The sequence below is a fragment of the Hyperolius riggenbachi genome, chromosome 8 (assembly GCF_040937935.1).
Source record: "Hyperolius riggenbachi isolate aHypRig1 chromosome 8, aHypRig1.pri, whole genome shotgun sequence".
Taxonomy (NCBI): Eukaryota; Metazoa; Chordata; class Amphibia; order Anura; family Hyperoliidae; genus Hyperolius; species Hyperolius riggenbachi.
In genome coordinates, this window is record NC_090653.1 from 113,064,729 (window position 1) to 113,078,336 (window position 13,608).

The following is a 13,608-nucleotide window of genomic DNA, read 5'->3' on the forward strand; positions in this document are numbered from 1 at the left end:
CCCCGGCCATTACCCGGGGTCACAAATGACAGACTTGCCCGCCTCCATATGATTTTAGTGAAAGGAATGTGGTGTCATCTTTGCCCGCCATAACTGGTTCTCGTTAAAGGATTTAAAGTACATTCATTTCAAATACACAGCAGGGCCTCGAAAGTCCGCCTCCTGTATTGTTATTTTTGGTCACTACCTCGGGGCGGGCGTGCATGCCTACCTGCTGCCCTCCTTGGATGTGTAGTGGTAGCCGTATCTCAGGCTCCACACCGGATTCCATCCCTCATTCCCCGGCCATTACCCGGGGTCACAAATGACAGACTTGCCCACCTCCATATGATTCTCGTGAAAGGAATGTGGTGTCATCTTCGCCCGCCATAACTGGTTCTCGTTAAAGGATTTAAAGTACATTCATTTCAAATACACAGCAGGACCTCGAAAGTCCTCCTCCTGTATTGTTATTTTTGGTCACTACCTCGGGGCGGGCGGGCGTGCATGCCTGCCCACTGCCCTCCTTGGATGTGTAGTGGTAGCCGTTGCTCAGGCTCCACACCGGATTCAAACCTCTCATTCCCCGGCCATTACCCGGGGTCACAATGGCAGACTTGCCCGCCTCCACAGGATTCTCATTGTAGCGGTACTGAACAAGTACACAGCAAGTAGAAAATGTAAATTAAAAACAAAACGTAAGCTTTTTAACAATGCCATGGAAAGTTGAGAAGGAAGTCACACATTACCTGACATCACTGAGTGAGGAAGAGCAATCACGCCATGTTGCGCAGTAGTCCAGCATGGCTGTCACTACACAAACAGCTGTTTGCGGTGCGTTACACAGTGAGTTTGGTGTGTCAGTGTGAAGCAGTACTCTAATTACACTCCCTGTTTGATGTATTCACATGCAAGATGTTTGAAAGCACGTTAGGCCTGCAATTTAGCATTCAATGTGATTTCTGCCCTTAAAACGCTGCTTTGCGTCACATCCAGATTTTTCACCGGGACTTTTGGCATGTATCCCACTCCGCCATGCCCCCCTCCAGGTGTTAGACCCCTTGAAACATCTTTTCCATCACTTTTGTGGCCAGCATATTTTTTTCTATTTTTCCAAGTTCGCCTCCCCATTGAAGTCTATTGTGGTTCGCAAATTTTTCCGCGAACCGAACCTTCTGCGGAAGTTCGCGAACCCGGTTCGCGAACCGAAAATCGGAGGTTCGCGACATCTCTACTTATACTACAAAACTAGTTTTATACATGTGAAGCAATAATTGATTGATCACACAAAGCCTTACTTCATACCACATACTTCTGCTCCTGCTATTGCATTTTTGCCCAACTGTTTAACAAACAAAAAAGCTTCTACATAATCTGTATGCCACATTGATTTGAAAATGTGTTTGCCCTAAACTGATTCAGACTACCGGGTTTTTCCGCATCTAATAATTTTAAATCTTAAAACCAGGGGTGTCAAACTCAATCGCATAATAAGGGGCCAAAATCTATAACATAGCCTTAGCCTTGGGCAAAATGGTTTATTTTAATTTCACATTGGTTGAAAAGTCTCAAACTATAGGGTCAGTTGAGGGCTTGCTCCTCCCCTTCTGCAGAGTAGCACAGTGGAACAGTTTAATATTTGCCTGCTTATAGTGCTATTTTGGGTGTCCTCTGATCTCCCTGACAGCCACACACTCTATGCTGTGTACCTCTGGCTCCTGTGGTATGAGAAGATATGGAAGTAAAGAGCAAGCAACTGCCAGGAAGAACAGAAGAGACACAATGTATCACTGGAGCAGGTAAATATTACACTGCTCCGCTGCACTACTCTTCTATGTGGAGAGATGGTGGTGGGGGTGGGAAGTGTCTAGGTATAAGTGTCCTACCAGTTACCAGGATGGGAGGGGTCAGGGTTTGGCTGTAAGAAATGAACCTGATGCCAATTTTGTTGGGTCAAGGTGGTTGTCCCATGAGTTATTGCTGCACCTAGGTCAAACTTAAAAATGTTTTAATCAGAAACATTGTCACCGGTGTTCTCCTACAGACAGGAAGGCATAGTTACATAGTTGGTTTGGTTGAAAAAAGACATTTGTCCATCAAGTCTAACCAGGGGGAAAAAAAATAAAATTAATAATAAATAATAATAATTAAAAATAAATAAATAAAACACAATCCTGAACCTCCACCTATCCAAGTTGATCCAGGGGAAGACTAAAAACCTTAGAATGCCCTGGGCCAATTAGCCTTAAAAGTGGAAAAAAATCCTTCCCGACTCCAGATAGCTTTCTTTCGCTGCTTACAATGGTGGACATTGGAAGCTCTTGTAGGCCACATAAAATGGCAAGGAGGGCTGGATTTGACCCACGGGCCTTGTGTTTGACACCTGTACTTTCAAAGATAAATTCATTTCCAGGCATAAATTCATCTATTTTATGTCAGGAGTGGACGTCAGAGCAGCACAATGCCGGCCACTAACTTAAAATGCAATTTACTCACTTCACTTAGTGCAACCAGAAATTTTCTACCAAAGCCTACCATCATGTTTTCCAGCCCTCTGGCCTCTGCCATGTCATCATTAATTGATAAAAAATGGTCAAAGCTTGTGATGTAACACTGTTTTCTCTATAAAGAAAGAGGTACTTTTTCTATTTACTAGAGGGGACCTTCTAAAGCTGGCCGTACAATACACATGTTTTCTGGCAGATTTAGCTAAATGTGATTGAAACTAGGTCCACACTGGTTGTGGTTCGTCACCATGGATAGCACAGCAGATCTAATGTACAATCTCCCATTCCCATATGTAATCTGGTGTCAATTGCAATGGATATGTCATTCTGCGTATGAAATGTTCCTATTCCATGCTGTGTCTGGAAAAGCCATGCAAGATGGGACTTTACATTTGGTTACCACAACAGAAAACAGATGAACACATTTCAAGTTTGACATGTCTGAATGGATCTTATAAATAATATAGAATCCACGGAGCTGCTCTCTTGTTTGTTAATGTCCATGTAACGTTTGCGGAATCGTTTTCGTGGTCAGCGCACGAGATGCGCACTGACACAGCGAAAACCTTCCACAAGCGTATAATTGGGTGAACCCAGGCTAGGTGCAATGCACCAGCAGAGGGCAATTCCCACCGGCAGATGGCGCTGTGGAGTGCAGACGAGTACAATTGCTGCACGGCCACAGATGCCAGATGGGGATTGTACAGATCAAGACAATGCGGGGCTGAACAGCCCATAAAGAGAAAGAGCACAGGGACAGGACGAATGTGTGTTCACCAATCTAGTCGCGACCCTATGACGGTGAACACACATCAGCAGAAACAAAAGTAGGAACGCGATCGCGAGAAAGGCGATCGCCAGAAGTGACACAAGACAGACTAGAACAGAACACAAGAGGAGCAAAGGCACAGCAAATAATACAATGAGAATGATAAAGAAAGTAACAAACGCTAACTAAACGCGAACACCGCACTCATTCACAACAGCGAACGCGTTTATAGCGCGATCTCCGCGTGTTAAGCACAACAGAGACAAGCACTCCTAACTAACCACCGACAGACAAACATGAAACAAAGAACGTGAACGCTTGCTTAACGGTTACCTCACCGAGCCTACAGCAAGCGCCCGTATCAGACAAGACAGACAAACGAGAAACAGGAACTAGGCAGAAAGGATCCACCGCTCTTCCGCCAGAGCAAGTGTAATCCAAGCAGGAACACAGATCAGAAAGATCCACAGCCTCTAACGCTAGCGGCTAGTGCGATCTAAACAAGACAGATCAGATGAGGTAGCCGGAAGCAACCGCAGCTCCAGCTTACACTCCAGAAACTAGATCAGAAGGATCCACAGCCACTACCGCTAGAGGCTATTGTAATCCAGACAAGACAGATCAGAAGGGGCTACCAGTAACTACCGCAGCGCCGGTTAGCACCCCAGACAAACAGAACGATTTCCTGTCGACCACCGCTGGGGCAGGACAATGGTAACAGACAAACAGATATGCAATCCTAACTGCACTAGGGAAACTGCCTAGTGCAGTCCTAAGAATTACTCTAAGATAACTTTAACAAGAAGTAGCATGGCTGACACTCTAGGAGTGTTTACTACAAACCCTGAAGGAATGACCAGCAAAGGACTCTGGGAAACATAGCTCTTTATACTGCCAGTCATCAAAGGAGCCAGGTAGGGGATTTGCATAACAAATGTATGCAAATTCCTCAGCAGCAGAACAGACCAGAAACTTGCAATGGAAAAACAGGTCTCTCTTCCAGAGACCTGCAGCCCACAGACTAGAGGAATGGTCAAACAGCTGTCTGCCTGTGCAGCCAGCTGAGTGGATCATCACAGTCCATTGTGGAGAATGGCCCAATTGTGGCAGGAGTGTGAACCTAGGCTGAGTGTACATTGAGTGACCTAATCTATCCAACTGTCAGTTGGTTTCTCCAAAATATGGGCAAGGTTAAATAATAGTAAATAAAATGCAGATATATTGCCATTGGAAAACCTTCGCTCCATTGATGATATCAAAAAAATATAGTTATGGAATTATGGTGATTTTTTAAAAAGGTGTTATTTATCGACACTGAAGTATTTGAATGTTGTTGTTGAAACCTCACAATCTTTGGTATATGCAGTTTGAAGCCAAAGTTTTTAACAACAATATCAGAGACAATGGAATATCCTAGAAAAAAAGAATTGCTATTTTAGGATATCTTAAATAAATGTTAAAATAGTAATATAGTAAATATTTGCCACAGGTTCCAGCAGAGCTGCGTACTTTGCAATTAGCACATGAAAAAGTTAGGTTTCATTGCAGCACAATGTAATGGAAAAGAAGATTTTCTAGTAGCAACAGTGTTAGTTAGAGAGAGAAAAACATTTCACATAAGGCTGGTATGTTGGGCACATGTTTTCGTTGCTAGTAAAAAAGGGCGCACAGGGATAGTGGACAAAAGGGCCATAGACTGCAATGCAAAATATCGGCTATTCGGTGCCCGACAGGAAAAAAGGGCGCCCGAGAAATAGCGGTTACAGAATCATATTTATTTCGCCAAGTACAACGGGGGTTGTACCCGGAATTATTTTTGGCTCATACAGGGTCGGAGATGGTACAAACATGCGTTCCAACACATACAATCAGGTACAGTATACACAGTAAGCATCTACCTATATATACATAACGCACATAACCATAGTGAAGGATGTGTGGGGAAGTCTGGAGTGCTATGTGAGGGGAGCAGCCTGCCAACTATCGACGGTGCTCGCTCGCTCCACAGCAGTTCCAGATGCCCCGCAGTGTATCCTGAAAGAGAGTGGATAGAGAACGAGAGAGAGATAGAGAGAAGGGATAGCTAAAGTGGCTGGATGGTGTAATAGTTAAGGGCTCTGCCTCTGACACAGGAGACCTGGGTTCAAATCCTGGCTCTTCCTGTTCAGTAAGCCAGCACCTATTTCAGTAAGGAGTTTCTTGGGCAAGTCTCCTTAACACTGCTACTGCCTACTGAGTGCGCTCTAGTGGCTGCCTCGCAAGCGCTTTGAGTCCGACAGGAGAAAGGCGCTATACAAAAACTGCCATTATTATTATTATTATTAAAGAGACTGAGGAAGAAGGAGAAAGAACCAGGAAAGAGGAGAGAGACAGAGGCAGAGGCCTTTTAGGGATGCAGATTAAAGAAAACACCCCTGGTTCCGACAATCAGTCCAAGAGTCCATCCTTGTGGTCCGGTTCCCTGATGTAGGAAGGAGGGCAGCTGGTCTCCAGAGCTGGGTGGTGGTGCAGGCTGACACGGTCCTCAACAGTGGCCGAGGCAGACACTGGGTGGCCGAGCAGGCTGGGGGCTGCGGCTGGTGGAGACCCTCTCACGAGCTCAGCTAAGGATCTCTCCATGTGGGAGGCCCAGCAGGAAGTGGCGGTGGAAAGGCCATCTGTGCACATGAAGTGTCCCCCATGCTCCGGGCTGGCGTCCTGGACTCCTAGACAGCGGCCCACGTGGTGGAGGGGGGATCCTGCAGCCTCCATAATCCCAGGCTGCGGAGGATGGGTGCTCCTGCAGTGCTGGTTGTGTCCTGGTCGCCCTGGGTAGCGGGAGTATGGTAGTCCATACGACCCGAACCACATGGACGCTGAGCTCTGGGTCAGCAGCTCTCCAGTTTCTCCTGCTTAGGTGTGGGGTCTCTGGGGCCTCCTGTAGTGGCGGTGGCTGGAGGGTCTAGCTCGGGGCAGCAGTCGGGCTATCGGGGATCAGACGCTGATCTAGGTCACGGCAGCAGTGGTGGAGAGCTGCTAGTGGTCCTGCCTGCACGCTGAATGCTGGAGCGGCTGCAGGGGGCAGCATCCTGTGGGCCAGCCAGAGCGGGCTCTAGGTGGAAGCAGCAAGAGGCTGGAGCAGCGTCTCGGTCCGTCCGAGAGCCGATATGGATGGCGTCAGGGCCAGCGTAATGGAGTAAAGATCAGGGCACGTGGGTCCTGATCAGCTAGCCGCCTGATTAGCTGGCCTGCCGCCGCCGTCATGCGGCTGATGATCGAGCGCTGGAGAGGCTCTTCTGTGTCCCTACATCCTCCCCGGTAGGCTAGGGGGGACCTGGGTGGTCAGCAGATGGTCGCCAATGGTCCGGGGGCAGCGGCGGCAGATAGGCAGAGCTCAGTGCTGCCTCTCCATGCCTGCACGTGAGCCCCCGAACAGCTGATCCTTTCGCCGTCCATCATATCCCATGATCCGTGGCTAGCGCAGAGCCGGACCGGCAGAGAGAGAGATTTTAATCTAAAAAGAGCAAAAAAGGCTGGATCCCTGTGGCCGAGGCGTCCGAGTCCAGGGCGATCTTGATCGTGTTAACAAAAGTTTTTGTTTACAGAATAAGGTTTATAAAAAATATCTTTTCCAAGTTCGTTTTGACTTTGTGTTATACTTATTTTTTCATTTTTAAATTTTGCTTATAGCAGTTTTTGCTTATTTTTTCGTTTTTAAATTTCGCTTACAAAAGTATAACAACTAAATTTTCGTTTACACTTCTTTGATCATTTAAAAATTAGTTTTCATATGTATAATGCTTAAATACCGTTTTCAACCTTATTGTATTAGAAATACATCGCTTTTGGTATTAACTTTGTTTTTACACTTATAATGCGTTGATTATAGTTACTAAAATATCGCTTTTAATATTAAGATTTCTAATGCGTACGTGATTGAAAGGCTATCTATTGTATTGTATATATTTATATATACTTTTCTCTATTTATAATATTAATGTATACATGATTTTAAGGCTATTTTAAGGCTATTTATTCTATTACAAATATATAAATTATTGCATTCATGTTATTTGTAGTGAAGTATTTTAGGGATTAAATATATTATTGTTTATATGTGTTTAGGGTGTTTGTGCGGTGGGGATGGTTAGGTTTAGGCATTACCAGGGGGGTCTAGGGGTTAGGGATAGGTACAGGGAGGGTTAGGTATAGTTACAGTGCAATATACACCACCAGGGGGATGGTTAGGCATCACCAGGGGAGATTTAGGGTTAGGCACCACTAGGGGGTGCTTAGGTTTAGGCACCACTAGGGGGTGCTTAGGTTTAGGCACCACTAGGGGGTGGTTAGGTTTAGGCACCACCAGGGGGTGGTTAGGGTTATGCACCACCAGGGGGGGTTAGGGTTAGGCACCACCAGGGGGTTCTTAGGGTTAGGCACCACCAGGGGGTGGTTAGGGTTAGGCACCACCAGGGGGGTGGTTAGGGTTAGGCACAACCAGGGGGGTCTAGGGGTTAGGGATAGGTACAGGGAGGGTTAGGTATGGTTACAGTATAATATACGCAACCAGGGGGTGGTTAGGGTTGAGCACCACCAGGGGGGTGGTTAGGGTTAGGCACCACCAGGGGGGTCTAGGGGTTAGGGATAGGTACAGGGAGGGTTAGGTATAGTTACAGTATAATATACGCAACCAGGGGGTGGTTAGGGTTGGGCACCACCAGGGGGGTGGTTAGGGTTAGGCACCACCAGGGGGGTCTAGGGGTTAGGGTTAGGTACAGGGAGGGTTAGGTATAGTTACAGTGCAATATACACCACCAGGGGGATGGTTAGGGTTAGGCATCACCAGGTGAGATTTAGGGTTAGGCACCACTAGGGGGGTGCTTAGGTTTAGGCACCACCAGGGGGGTGGTTAGGTTTAGGCACCACCAGGGGGGTGGTTAGGGTTAGACACCACCAGGGGGGGTGGTTAGGGTTAGGCACCACCAAGGAGGTCTTAGGGTTAGGCACCACCAGGGGGGTCTTAGGGTTAGGCACCACCAGGGGGGGTCTAGGGGTTAGGGATAGGTACAGGGAGGGCTCTGTGTGAGAGTAAGGTTAGGTATAGTTACAGCACAATATATGTAATATATACAATTTATTAAATTATGTATATTTAAACAAAGATTGGGTCTAGGGGTTAGGGATAGGGATATGGAGAGATCTGTGTGAGGCTACAGTTAGGTATAATTACAGTAAAATATCTGTAAAATTTACCATTGTATTGCTATGCTTAATACAAGTGTAAATATCGTTTTTGTTATAGACGCTATTTGACGTTTCATTTCAGAATTTGGTTGTTGTTATAGATGCTATTTTGCCATTTCATTTCCGTTTATTTAACCTATTTAGCACTAAATTTTCGTTTACAACCTCTTAAACGAAAAATATGGTTTTGCATTCAAACTTTTTTTCAGGCGCCCTTTTTTGATACACGCCATGTTTTCATCACAGATTCTTTTACTGCAGCCAGTGGCATAACTAGAGATCACGAGGCCCCATAACAAAACTTTCATGGGGCCCTCAGATGTAGGCACTTTAATGCAATGCCACCTGCCCCTCCCCTATGGATAGGAAATAACATGGCAATTTGCATTTTCCTGCAATTAACAATGCACATAGTTCATGGGCACAGAGAAAAAAAATCGAAGGGTGGAGAAACACAGAAAAGTTAAGGATGAACACATTTAGTTCCCACTGGGCCCCCTAATTTACAGGGTCTCATCGCAGCAGCTATGGCTGCTATGGCTAATGCTACACCCCCGACTGAAGCAAATGTGCCTCAGATTCTCGGTACATGGTTTAACCACTTGAGAACTACAGTGCTAAACCCCCCTAAAGACCAGGCCATTTTTTGCTTAATAGGCCACTGCAGCTTTAAGGCCACGCTGCAGGGCCACACAACTCAGCACACAAGTGATTCCCCCCTCTTTTCTCCCCACCAACAGAGCTTTCTGTTTCTGATATTTATCTCTTTATTTTTTTAAATAAATTTGTATCTATATATATATCTATATCTATATATATATATATATATATATATATATATATATATATATATATATATATATATATATATATATATATATATATATATATTGCCCTGCTCTCTCCCCCCGCCAGCCAATCAGTGTGATCAGCTGTCATAGGCTTCATCTTATGACAGCCGATCACTCCCCAGCATATCCCAGCATATGTCACACGGCTGTCCCCAGTACAGCGCTTCCTTAGATTGCAGCGCTGAACTAAGTAAAAAGATGGCGGTTTTGTTGTCTAACAGTTTCCCGAGCGACTGGGAGACTGAAGGCAGGGAGAAGCATTAGGCGGTCTTGGGGCTGCTGCCGCGGTCACACCCATTGGTAGTTAAATTGTTCATAACCAAATTCAGTTTGTGACTGTCATAATGAAAAAAACAGGGCTTTTTACACCCATCTAGCAAGATCTTTTGAGCACACCTAATAATTCAAACAGAATAATGAGCAGTTTTTGAAAGCCTTTGTTAAGTAATACAAAGAATTGCAGTTCTTTTCACTTAGGGGGTGCAATTGCACCTCCTTTGCCCATCCATCTACACCCATGATACCATATTTTTTTTTTGTCTCCAGCCACCTTTTGGTATTCGGAATCCTACTTGGTCCTGTACTCTGTACTTATCCTGATCATGTCTGCTCACTCAGTTCTAAGTAGATTGTATGCTCACAAGTGCAGGGCTCGCTCACATTGCTATAAATCTTGTTCATCATCATGTCAAGTTTTGCACTGTAATTACTAGGTTTACCAACTCTGAATTATGTACCAATGTCTATATTTTGTGCATAGCATTGGCTGTATTATCATGCCCCATTCCCCCCGTGTTTGAGTCTTACTTTGCACAACTCCATGGAATATGTTAGCACTTTATAAATCAATAATAATAAGTAATCTAGCAGTCCAGAACCTACCTGCATCCACTTTAATGCTGATATGTCTTTTTTATGTGTACCCTGTCAGTCCTGATCCTTCCTACAGCAACCAATCTCTTTTATGCTGCTCTGTCAGCCTAGACAGTTGTATATAGCAGGTGCCTACTTTCATTCCCATTGGTGGCATGAACGGTCCATTGATTTGCACTAGGTGACAGAGGAAATACAATTTTTGGAAAAGTAAGGAGACCAACAGTTTAATATGGTCCTGAAAACATGATAAATAGGGATGCTCAGGTGCCGCAAGAGGACTGGGAAACTTCCACTCTGCTTAGTTTTTAATAGAAATGTACTGTAACTTTAACCACACCCTCTCCAGTGTGTTTACAACAGCAGCATGTACCTTTGTTTTGCCTACAATGAGAAATCACTTTCCACTGCTCCTTTTGATAAAGATTACAAGGGTAAGTAAGTGAGTGAATGAGTGAGCGTGTGTGTGTGTGTGTATGTGTGTGTGTGTGTGTGTGTGTGTGTGTGTGTGTGTGTGTGCTTTTTTATAGTCACAGGGGTGGCTTGTGAGGGAGGCCTAGAGCCCTTTATGTTAAGTGTTAACGTATACAGTACTGGAGGGGAAAAAACACAAAGACAACGGGAGCTCCCAATGGTGCAGCATGTCTCAATAAATAGGTGTTCAAAAACACTTCTGAAAAAGGTTTACTCACAAAGGTGGGTTGCACACCGGGCAACCGACCGCTTCAAGCAAGTGAAGTGTTTAAACTTGACTCCATTCAGGTATACCAGCAGTCCTGGGTCTGGTCACTCTCTTAACAAAAAGATCCTGCGTACCTTGATTACCACAGGTGGTGGGATCCCACCTTGGTTCAGGTGCATAAGGTTCCCCACCCAGGCAAGTGCGGGGGATATGGCACAGAAGTAGTAAAGAGGCGCCCAACCGCAGTTGGGGTGCCCCAAATGCAGTTGTTAGACCACAACGGCACTTTATTTGGCCTGAGGAAGTGGGCTTGGTCCCACGAAACACGTTGCCTGTGCTATATCTCCAATTAAACTTCCTTATCAAAGTGAGTTGTCGTCTGTAATGGTAAGCCACCTCATTTTTGTTATTTTATTGTTTTTAGAGTATTTTTATAGAAATTGTGCGCCTCTTTACTACTTTTATGTTAATGTGCTTAGGTCTGCTAGTCCTATATAATAAAACCCCTGTGTCCCTGTGTCCGTGCTTGCAGACCTGACAGTTTGCTGTCTATTAATTATTATTATTATTATTATTATTATTATTATAATAATTATTATTAATTTGTATAGCACAAGCATCTTCTGTGGCACTGATAGCACATACAGATGAAAAAAAAAGAAGTGTGCTCATAAAAAAAAATTGTATAAATTATATATACAAAACAAATGGGGCACATACGAAGCTGCATCAACCACCTTAGTTCTGCCTCAAAATATATGCTCTTTAAAAATACATTGCAGTTTTCCTTTAAAGTCAGAAGTATAAGTATTGTTTTAGGTGTTTGATATCTAATTGTTGCTGGACTCCTCCGTTGCTAGTTTGTGAAGGTCATACGGGAGAGGAATGTTACATTTTGCAGACTCATGTTGGTTACTTAGAAAGTATTGACTGATGCAAGAACATCGGACACATAATAGAAAGGAAAACTTGTACAGTTGTTTTACTAGGAGAATAGTGCAAGTCAACAGAAATGTCACCTTACACTGAATAAAGAAAAATGTAGGGCTACTCCAACTCTGACATCCTAAAATTCAAACACAGAGCAAATATTTCTGAGAATGTAGAATCTGTGCAATAAGCCTATTTTTAGGCCATGAAGTTCTAGTCCTGACTCCTGACAAAGCAAATCTGTATATATAACACCTTTGATCAAGAAACAATATTTCATTTTTCAACAACCCCTTCTTACAGCTGATGCCTGGAGCAAACAATTTCCCCAATAAGCTAGTTTGTCTTAACTGGTAGGCAGAAGTTTGGATCATGAATTAAAACTACTAGCAGCTGATCAATTTAACAAGCACCTGTTAATTTTTTATTGATTTGCTGCCCCCACCTCTACCTTTTTGCAGAACTCTATCAAGCTACAGAATTAATACTGTGATTTTTAGAATGAGAGCTGGTGGCTGAGAAGGGCTTTGGCCACTTGGTGATAGCAAGAAAGCATCATTAGTGTCTGCCATTAGTGGTATGATGTTTGTTTTCTCAGAGCCCCGTCCTGGCCATAATTCTCATTCTAATTTAAATACTTTCCTCCCCAATTCCCCAACAATCCCCCATAACATAATCATTTAATTTTTTTTTAAATCCCCACTATCCCCAACAATTGTCCATAGAACCTAACCTTCAGCCCACCCAAAAAGAAAGCCCTATTTCCAAATTCCCAGGTCCAAGATCATGTGCAGCTATTTAATATCACCTGGCATTAAAATGAATAGAGCGCCCTACCACTTTTGTATCTCTTGATTTATAATACCTCTAAAACTGCTCTACCATATATTGTCACCCTGTGATTTAGGTTATGTTAGCTATACTCGTTTTCCCCTCTGTTGTCTAATTTCCTTGTTCAAAATTTCTATAAAATTTTTGAAACATAAAATGAATAGAGCTGATTGTTCTGTGCACTGCTGATCAAGCAAAGGAGAAGGCTGGCAAGTACAGTATGTGCTCAAGTAATTGCGATGCAGCTATCTGGGCCTCCTGTTTGAATTAGTGTTCTAGCATGGAAATACCATAATACTGTATCCGCTTGTTTCCTAAAGTTCAGCTTTGCCTCCTATTTATATTAGTCCACTACAGGACCACTTTCACCAGTTTGACACCAGCTTGAGAGGTTCAGAATTTAAGTGTATTCTAGATGTTATCCACAGCTTCTCATAGTGGAAATGATGCACTACAATTTGGCTCTGGGGTGTGATCTGAGTCTCAATGTACTTGGAGCAGCTGAAAAGGACAACCAACAGAGGCAGCGACATACAGGGCCAGCACTACTATTATAGCAACCTGGGCAATTCACCCAGGGCCCCCAAGCACTGCTGCCTCCCCCTGCCCCTATGTCTCCACTTGACTTGTGCTCCCCGAGGCCCCTGCAAAGTGTTTGACAGCAATGTATAACAACTGACCTGTCCCAGCTGCCATGAGCCGCTCCATTAGTTCTTTCTCTCCCTCTTCATCCCCACTGGCCGCAGCTTCTCAGTGCCCCACCCCCAACTCATGTTATTATGTAATAATAGAAGCAAAAAAGCAGCTTGAACAGTAGATGTAGAACCCTATTTTATAAAAAGCTGTGAGATACCAAGTGCGATCAACTAATCTAGAAAGGTCGTCAATTATAGATCATCAAGCAATCTTTATAAATCTATCATCATAATGATAACATGAGTGTACAGGTAGTCCTCGGGTTAT